The sequence below is a fragment of the Cupressus sempervirens genome, chromosome 2 (genome assembly GCF_028749045.1).
Source record: "Cupressus sempervirens isolate cs-2001-9-10 chromosome 2, ASM2874904v1, whole genome shotgun sequence".
NCBI classification, from domain to species: domain Eukaryota; kingdom Viridiplantae; phylum Streptophyta; class Pinopsida; order Cupressales; family Cupressaceae; genus Cupressus; species Cupressus sempervirens.
In genome coordinates, this window is record NC_143119.1 from 412,448,355 (window position 1) to 412,458,734 (window position 10,380).

Genomic DNA, 10,380 nt, shown 5'->3' on the forward strand with positions numbered 1-10,380 from the left:
TCATTATTTGATTAAAAGAACATGTCCCCTTTTAATTAAATAAAAGACCCCATTCTTATAACCCACTTAAAGTGCACACATAAAGTCCTTTTTCTATTTTGCAATTAAAAGAAAAGGCTTTGTGACTTTTGTCTTATATGACAAGTCAACTTATATTCTATTGGTTGATTTGTGTGTGCACATGGATCACTCCTATTTTTGAATTCCACCGTTGATCATCCACCATCTTCATCTTGATCTCTACCGTCCATACATCTTTAAAAGGGAGAGAGCTTTCCCCCTCAATCCATCCATCTTTTGAATATTGTTATGCTGCAGGTTTTCTAACAGGTTTCTTTGGAGCTTTGTGGAGAACTTCTATTTCTTGTCTACATTCTCTCATACCATAGCATTTTAGTTTAGATTCATGTTGCATATTAGTTTAGCTTCTATTTTGCAATAATCTATCTCACATAGCTTAATATTTGGATTGTAACACTCTCATCCATGCTTAGAATAGCTGTATTTTTCATATTCATTCTAGCTTAATCTTCATTTGCATTGCATTCTTGAGGAACTCCTTGAGACATTTGCATTCTTGCATCTTGTCTTTGGAACCTCCCATTGCATGGTTTACTAGCAAGAAGCACATTTCTAAGGCTTGGCTGAGAACCTTCATGCTTGAATAACTAGCTTCTTGCACTCCGTGGATAGGGAGCTCTAAGCCGGCATCTAAGCATTCCAACTCATGGAATCGTTTGGATAGAAGGGTTTAGAGTGGGACACTTTCGAGTGTACAGGATCCAACCCTGTTAAAGGTTACAAAACACACTATTAGGTGTGACCCTATTAGAGGACCTAATCACCTTATTCGGAGTGGCCTTGTTAGAGGTCTTTAGACACTTTAGTGTAGAATTGTCACCTTGTTAGAGGATTTGGCAAATAGTTGTTAACTATGTTAAGAGATTTGATACACTGCTACAATTATTAGAGAGTAAAAATGATATGAACTGATCACTAGTGCAACTATATTGCTGATTTTAGATCTTTGTTCTAGCTTGAATACTTGATCCTCCTTGATTAGATAAAACTTTGCATCTCGATCAACTCAGGATACTTTTTTATCCTTCCAATTTGCTTCCTTGGTTTATCTTTTTAATCCCATGCCTCTCTTCTTCAATCCCATGACTTGACCTTATATCTTTTGCCTAGTCAAGTCAGCTTGAATACACTTACAAATATTCAATATTCATCCCTTAAGTCAGCTAGACTTAACAAATAAATTCATCAAACTAAATATGTTGATTCAAGAAAATAATTTGTTAGCTGACCTAGCTTGGTCAACACTAACTTAGAAAAGACTTTCTTCTCACTTCCTTTGTTAATGGTGTGAACTCAATTAACACTACATCCTTAATAGAATTTCTTTGGTACTTGAGTGAGCTTGATCAACACTAGTTTCATGCTAACTTCTCTTTGGTGCCCGAGTGAACTCAATAGATATTGCCTTCCTAAAAACTTCCTTTGATACTCGAGTGAACTTGGTAGATATTGTCTTTGAACATGATTATCTCTAGAATGCTTGGTAGACACTAGAAACTATCTTTACTAGCCGAATGAGCTTAGAAGATACTTACTAGTAAAGGCTTGACATTTTGTGTAACATTAAAAACAATATAAAATTGAACAATTGTTTTCAACAATCTCCCTCTTTGGCATTAATGGCAACACAACATGTCATAATACAATAAAAATTTAAAGAAAAATAAAAGTGTTTCATTTTGATTCTCATCCATGAGAACTCCCTCTACCAATGTGAACTCCCTCTGACATCAATATTTGATTGTTGTGACCGCAATGTCAAACTCTCCCTCTTTGACATCAACTCAAGTTCATTCTCCCTCTTTGACATTCTGACATATATAAAGAATATCTCTGACATATGGTAGAAAACTCTCCCTATCAAACATAAAATTTCTCTAATGAATAATAAAAATCTCCCTCTTTGACATCTCATGCCAAAGATAACATTTAGTGAACTTCCATATACCTGATGTATTGATTAATATACAATCTTCCCTTTACAATACTGCATCAACTTGACTGATCTTTAGCGTGCTTGGTTGATGCATCACTAAAATCTGATTAGTGAGCTTCAAATAGAGGAATCAACCCTAGCTTACCTCTTAGATACAAAAATGCATCCTTAGGTAATGGCTTGGTGAATATGTCTACAATTTGTTCTTTTGTATTCACATATTCCAATCTTACCTCTTTATCTTGCACCAATTCTCTTAAAAAATGATACTTAATTGCAATGTAATTGGTTTTGGTATGCATCATAAGATTCTTGAAAATGTTAATTGCACTAGAGTTGTCACAAAAAATAACAACTAGATCCTTGATCTCTTCCTTCATACCTGTCAACAATTGTTTGAGCCAAACAATATTTGAACAATTGACTATTGCAGCAACATATTCTTCTTCTGTTGTTGACTAAGAGATACAGTTTTGTTTCTTGCTTGTCCAAGATACTAGCCTCTTTTCAAGAAAGAATGCTCCACCACTTGTGCTCTTTCTATCATCAATGCTTCCTGCCAAATCAACATTAATGAATGCTTTCAGTTCAAAGTTACTTCCTTTCTTATACCACAAACCATAATCTTCAGTATTCCTTAGATACCTGATGATTTTTTTTATTGCCATCATATGATTTTCTTTTGGATTAGTTGAGAATCATGCCACCATTCCAACTGCTAATACTATACCAAGTCTTGTATGTACCACATATTGAAGTTTTTCAATCATTGATATGTATGTAGTTTGATCTACTTGTTTTGAATCATCATCTTGGAAAGCTTATGTCCAATAGACATAGGTGTTCCAACTGGTCTAGAATCTTCCATTCCAAACTTATTCAATATCTCCTTGATGTATTTTGATTGCGTAATATAGATACCATCCTTCTTCTATTGAATCTAGAAGCCAACAAAGAATTTGATTTCCCCAAACATTGACATCTCAAATTCCTTACTCATTTTGTCATAAAATTATTTGCACAAGTCATCATTTCTAGTAAAAAATATATCATCCACAAAGATTTTTTCCAACACAATCTTCTTATCTGGTCCTTCTTTAATGTATAGGTTGTTATTATCATTAGTTCTTTGAAAACCAATCTTTATGAGATTCTTGTGCAATCACTCGTATCGGGCTCTAGGGGCTTGTTTGAGATCGTACAAAGCTTTGTGTAGTCTGCAAACCATGTCCCCTTTTCTAGGATCAATGAAACCTTTAGGTTTCTCAATATAGACTTCCTCTTATAAGATTCCATTCAGGAATGTTGATTTCATATCCATCTAATACACTTTGAAGCTGTAGTGCCTGCCCCTAAGTCGTATTTTCAGTTATCTTGCCAAACTCTTTTAGGCCAGTTTTATACTTGATGTTTAGTAGCATTACTTTCAGATTATCAGATATTGTTTTACATTCAGTTTATTACATGATGAGATTACTTGGTACTCTATATTTCATGCATGTATGATGATTATTTCGTGTTTTCAGTTATCAATGATGATTAGTTAGATGGTTTATTATCACCTGTGCTTTCTTATGGATACGTACCCCATACTGCATGTGTATGGTGTGCGTGTTTGTTTTCTTTATGTATGATGTTTTTGATGTGGTTAAGGAAGGGAATCGTAGTCACCTACTAGTCGGGATCTACACGATGCACCACTTCCTGCCATTGTCTGTTTAGCTTAGAATATTATGTTTGTACATGCATGGATTTTATGCAGGTTGTAGGTACCGAGTATCGACTTCCCTGAATTGCCAGGATGAACGTACCCTATCGCATTATCTCAATGGTAAGAGAGGGGAGATAAACTCTTAAGTCCAATTCCTAAACCCTTTAGCCAATTGTCCTAATTGATAATTAGGACAAGTATATGAGTTAAGTACCCTCCGAATGCATCAAATGATGTTATTTCGTGATTATAACCCTTTTGTTTGATTTAGTATGTGTTCTTCTATGATGGGTTTTCATATGTTGTCTTTATGAGTCTTTGGCGTATTTTTCTATTAATTAAATTTAATTAAAAAGATTAATTAATGATTTAATTTAATAGAAGATTATTATGATATTTTAATATTTGATTTATATTTAATTAATTGAGAAATTAATTAAATAAAAAGAACTAAATTTGGAGATTAAAGTTAAGGATAAATTTAGAACGTGATAATATTTATTTAATTTAATAATAATATATTTAGAGTTCATTTTTAAATAAATGCTAAATAGTATTGTTAGTTAAATTAATTAAATATTTTATCAATTAAGTTTCTAAAATGAATTAAAAGTTGAAAGATATTAAATTATTAAAGTTTCTAGATCGCATGATGCGAGCATGACTTGAAAATAAAAGAAATTAATTAAATAGATAAAATAAGTGGAAATAATAATGTTATTTTAATTTCATAAAGTGCGCATGGGATTAAAAGTAATAAATTAATTTAAAATAGAAGTCAAGTAGAATATTAAATAAAGTTATTTAATAATTCAACTTAATGTGCATGAAAAGATGAATGCAAAATAAAATAAAAGATAATAAAAGTTAATTTGGAGTTTGAGTCTGTTAAGAAAGGAGTCCTCTCGGGTGAACGCACAATTAGTGCCCCAATTTGAGGAGAAAACTCCTTATCACAACTTTGGGGTTCATTTTTGGGGGACTATGAATTTTGGAGACAGGAATTTTTAGGGAAGAACTTTGGAAGCAAATTTTAGAAGGAGAATTCTAGGAAAGATTTTCAGAAGAAAGTTATTGAAGAGGAGCGAGTTCTCTTATAGTTTTTTTTTTTGGAGATTGCGTATTAGCATCAGGTTCAGGTAGGGTCTGGTATCTTGACCCCTAATTGATTTGAGAAATTTAATATGTTCTGTCTACTTCGTGATTGTAAGAACTTGTCTTCTCAAATGTGTGAATTCTTCGTTCTGGATCTTTTGCTATTCGATTTCATCTGTAAATCTAGATTGGAAAATTATTTTAAAAACCTCATTCATAGGTAAAAAAGGAATTTGGATTAAATCGGGTTTTGGGTTGAATTGAGAAATTTAAATTGAAAAAATGTTTGATCTTGAAAATGAAAATCTTAGAATGAAATTCGATTGGTTCGATTTATTCTCCTATCAGATTAAATTGTAATCTTTTATAATAAAAAAATAATAATAATAATAATAAATAATAATAATAATAATAATAATAAAATAAATTTATATATATTATAATAATAAACCCTATATTATCAAACCTTAATCAATATTTAAAGGAATTGTGTGTTAAATATAGTATATTTTTAAAAAAAAAAGTTTATAACATAAATAAATTTATTTTAAACTTTTTGCAAACATAATATTAATGATAAAGTAAATTATTAAAAAAATAATAATAATAAATAAATATAAATCTGGGGGGGATCTGGCCCGCCCCCTACCTACCTGTCGGCCTGCTATGTGTCGCAGTAAGTACTGCTGCGGCAGCAATACTGCTGTGACAGCAGTACCTTGTTGCGATAGCAGCCTGTAGCGATTTAATATCACTTGTTCATATTTTTTTTATTTTTGTTAGTTATGTTATAATAAAGTTTTATATATTAAGTTTATATATATATATATATATATACATTTATGCATTATTAATAGTTATTAAATATTATTTAATAAATGAATGTTAACCATAGTTGTTATTATTGAATTAATTAATGATTATGAATATTATTTATTAGAGAATTTTGTTAATAGACATTGTTTATTAATTAATTATTTATTATTAAATAATTAATTATTATTAATTTAGTAAGGTAAATTGGTTTTGGGATTAACTAAAACTAATAAGAAATATCATAATTATATTATTATTTAAAAATTTGATTATTAATGAAATTGAGATTATTATTATTTATTTAATAATCAATTATTATTATTTTAATAATTAATAAATGATTATTATTGCTCTTTTAGTCATGATTTTTCTAAGATCGAGAATGAGTTAACTCATAGAGTAAACTATGAAACTTAGTGTCTTGAAATAAACATTAAACTGGAAACCTAGACTTTACTTTTAACTCAAACAATGTGTTTTCTAGATTAAACCCAACGATGACACTATGATGTTCTCCATGTTCTATCTATGCTTTGGAGTATTGGGGGTTGTTTTAGTGTCGACCAGTCCTAGGTTGTTACCAGAGGCTCTGGGGTTATGCGATTGTGATATTATGATGATTTATTCTCGATCTTTCTAAACCCAACTAGGGTGTTGTGTTGATGTGCTCTATGATGGATGTTTATACTGTTATTATTGCTTTCTAGTTTCCTTGTGTGAAGCTGAGGTGGATGTTTATGAGATACCTGATTTAATCATTTTTGAGTCTCGATCAGTTATGCTTGAGTTACCTTTTTGTCGCTTTGAGAGGACTGAAGTGTATGATTTCTTCTTGATGATGTCATGTTGTGACATGTTTGACTTAACCATTTTTGAGTCTTCGATTGGTATTGTGATTTATTATTGGGATACTTACTGGTTGCTCATTGGAGAACCTTTGGATATTGTGATTTATCATGGATGCCTTCAGTTGCTGATAGAGAACTGTTGTGGTCATCATGATTATTATTTCATGCTTATTAGTTGCTCATGGAGAACTGATGTGATTATTGTGGATTATATTTATGATGCTTTCAGTCGCTTATATAGAACTGAGGCAATTTTATTATGATTCTTTGATTTGTGATTTCATGAACCTAGGATAAATTATCTATGTGTAGTGTCGGGAAGTGGCTTGCAATGGGGATCGGGGCCCTAAGAGGCTGCTTGGAGTAACCCATTGTAAGTTGTTTTAATAAGTGAAAACATCTCACCTAAATACTAACTTAAATGAACCTAATAAGATAATTGTATGTTCTCTTCCATGCCTTGAGTGCTAGTACAGGCTTGGATGGGGTACAGAGAACGCTTGGTTACGACCTTGCATTCCGTAGTATGCCTCGTCAGTATGAGAGGATACTAGTGGCCGCAGGATCACAGGGGACCCGGGATTCCTAAGGGATTGCTCGGGTAACTTCCAACGTGACTTTTGCGATGACACTTTCCCACTTGCATAGTAGGTTCCCTACGTGTCCTTGTGGTGCCTCTGGGTCTAGATGTCTATCTATGTTGGAACCTTTGAGTTAGTTTGCTTTTAGGATATCCTAGACTTAGAGAGTTCTTGTGTCATGTGATTTGATATCCTGTTTGGGACTTGAGACTATCTCCTCAGCGCGATGGGAGTGGACCATTTAGGTTCCACACGGTCGGGTGGTAGTGCTTTTTACTCTTACCATTGAGATCTGTCTGTGGTCACCGTGGCTGGAGCTTTCTTGGTTGGCATTTACTTTCATTCTTTTCATGGATTATTATGATGGATGGTTAGATTTTATTATGGATGTATGGATGTATCATGTCTATTATTAGTTTCATTTATTTTACTGTACTTTGTATCATGGATTCGAGGAGGATGTATCTTTATTTTTATATATGTATATTCTTTTAAGCCTTTCATACCCTGTGACATGTACAGTGGATGATTGAGCATTCCGAATTAATTTGCCAAGAGGCATTCGGAACAAATGTATATTATGGACATTGGACTTTCTTATTATTCTTTTATGTGGATGTGGTAGTGTTAGACTTAGAATTAATTAAATTTAAATGTGACTCAACGTCTTGGGATCCTTAAGGAATGTAATCTGTTATGTATGTTTGTTAATGACTACATGTTATTGCTTCCGCTACTATGTGTTTGATGTGTATGTTATACTTTCTTACTTTTAAAAAAAAAAAAAAAAGTTTAGCAAACTTAGTAAAACTTTAGGTTAATTCTTTTGGATCCCTTGGCAGGGCGTTACATATGGTATCAGAGCCCAAGTTTCTACATTGGGAGCTCTGGGTATATTGGAACGCCACTAGTGTTAGATAGTTGAACAAGAACGAAAACTTTAAACTATTACGTGTATCTCTTTCAAACTGAAACTTGAAACTAGTTGAACTGAAACATGATTTAAACTATTAGTCACATATTTTTCATACTTCAACACTTAGACTTCAAAACTAAAATTATACTTAAACTGAAATTATAAGCAAACTGAAAATTGAAACTATCTTGTTTGCAAAACATGTGTCTTTTATCTATGTGTTTCAGTAGTATGTTTCATGGTTATTATAGCATCTTGTGTCTTGGATATTATTGTAGGATGGTATCTGGGATGAGGTCCTCCATTAGAGGTTGTGGTAGGGGCTGTGGACAAGGTAGAGCTATCAGTGTCCATGAGTCTGCCCACGAAGACCTTAATCAGGAAGAGAATAGGGGAGAGCATGTCAGTGAGCATCAGGAAGAGAACCATAGAGAGGAGCATGCTAACTCGGAGGAGGTTGACATGAGGCAAATGATGCAAGCCATCATTGAACGCCTACCTCTTGTTCATGATCAGGATAGAGCACATCGGGCAGGACATGAGCATAGACCTAGGTCTAGGAGCCCTATGAGGGATCGACATAGATCCATTGTATCTTCACAGATGAAGGACCTTCCAAGGTCAAGCCCTTTAATGGGCAAGGTTCTGGATATGTAGCTGAGTAGTGCCTTATTGCCCTTGATAGGATTTTTGCTATGCAGGACTTTGACAGTAATGTCAAAGCGAGGTTTGCTATCACCAACCTAGAGTTCTTTGGGGCCACTTGGTGGACAATCGAGGAAAAGAAGTTGGGTTTAACCATGAACAGTGTCACATGGGAGTTATTCTTAGAGAGCTTCCGTGAGCGATTCCTACCAGAGGAATGGGAGTAGCATAGAGCAGATGAGTTCCATAACTTGAGACAGTACACTATGACCGTTATAGAGTATGAGTGCAAGTTCTTTGAGCTCATGCCCTTTTCAGGATTCAGTGACAACCCAGCACAGTTGGCACAACATTTCATCAGAGGTTTGAACAACCATTTAATTGGGGGTGTTATGGTGTTTGAACCTAAAACCCTCAAAGATGCGGTACATCGAGCCGTCCTTGTAGAGCAGAGTGTGAACCTCGAACATGGGGGTTTTGTAGGAGCACCTTCAGCATAAGGATCGAAGGGTGGTCAGGGAGTAGGTGGCAATAGGAAACCTCCTTCTGGGGGTAATCAGCAGCAGGAAGGTACTTATCCTCTAGCACAGAGTGGTGGCAGTGGTTCCAATACTAGGAACTATCACAATGCTCAGCGCAACAAGCACATCTAGTATGACCAACCATCTCAGAGTGATCAGTCTTATCCTAGTGGGGGTAGTTTCCAGCAGTCTAGTGCACCTAGAGTTCAGAGGAGCTTCAATGGAGAGTGTTTCTCTTGTGGACAATGCGGACACAAGTCGTCTCATTGCCCTCAAGGGAAACCACAGTTCTTAGGCCAGAGACCCGCAGCTTCAGAACCTACAGTTGGTGACATGGGTAGAGCTCAGAGAGTGTACTCAATGGAGTCATATCCTCCTATGGGGGGGAAAGGGCCCAATGGGACCCACACAGTGAGTCCTTAGCTTTTCTTTTCTTGTAGGCTTCCAGGAGTAAGCCTAAGTCTGAGGGGGGTGAATGTAGTGCCTGCCCCTAAGTCGTATTTTCAGTTATCTTGCCAAACTCTTTTAGGCCAGTTTTATACTTGATGTTTAGTAGCATTACTTTCAGATTATCAGATATTGTTTTACATTCAGTTTATTACATGATGAGATTACTTGGTACTCTATATTTCATGCATGTATGATGATTATTTAGTGTTTTCAGTTATCAATGATGATTAGTTAGATGGTTTATTATCACATGTGCTTTCTTATGGATACTTACCCCATACTGCATGTGTATGGTGTGCGTGTTTGTTTTCTTTATGTATGATGTTTCTGATGTGGTTAAGGAAGGGAGTCGTAGTCACCTGTTAGTCGGGATCTACATGATGCACCACTTCCTGCCATTGTCTATTTAGCTTAGAATATTATGTTTGTACATGCGTGGATTTTATGCAAGTTGTAGGTACCGAGTATCGACTTCCCTGAATTGCAAGGATTAGCGTACCCTATCGCATTATCTCAATGGTAAGAGAGGGTAGATAAACTCTTAAGTCCAATTCCTAAACCCTTTAGCCAATTGTCCTAATTGATAATTAGGACAAGTATCTGAGTTAAGCACCCTCCGAATGCATCAAATGATGTTATTTCGTGATTATAACCCTTTTGTTTGATTTAGTATGTGTTCTTCTATGATGGGTTTTCATATGTTGTCTTTATGAGTCTTTGGCGTATTTTTCTATTAATTAAGTTTAATTAAAAAGATTAATTAATGATTTAATTTAATAG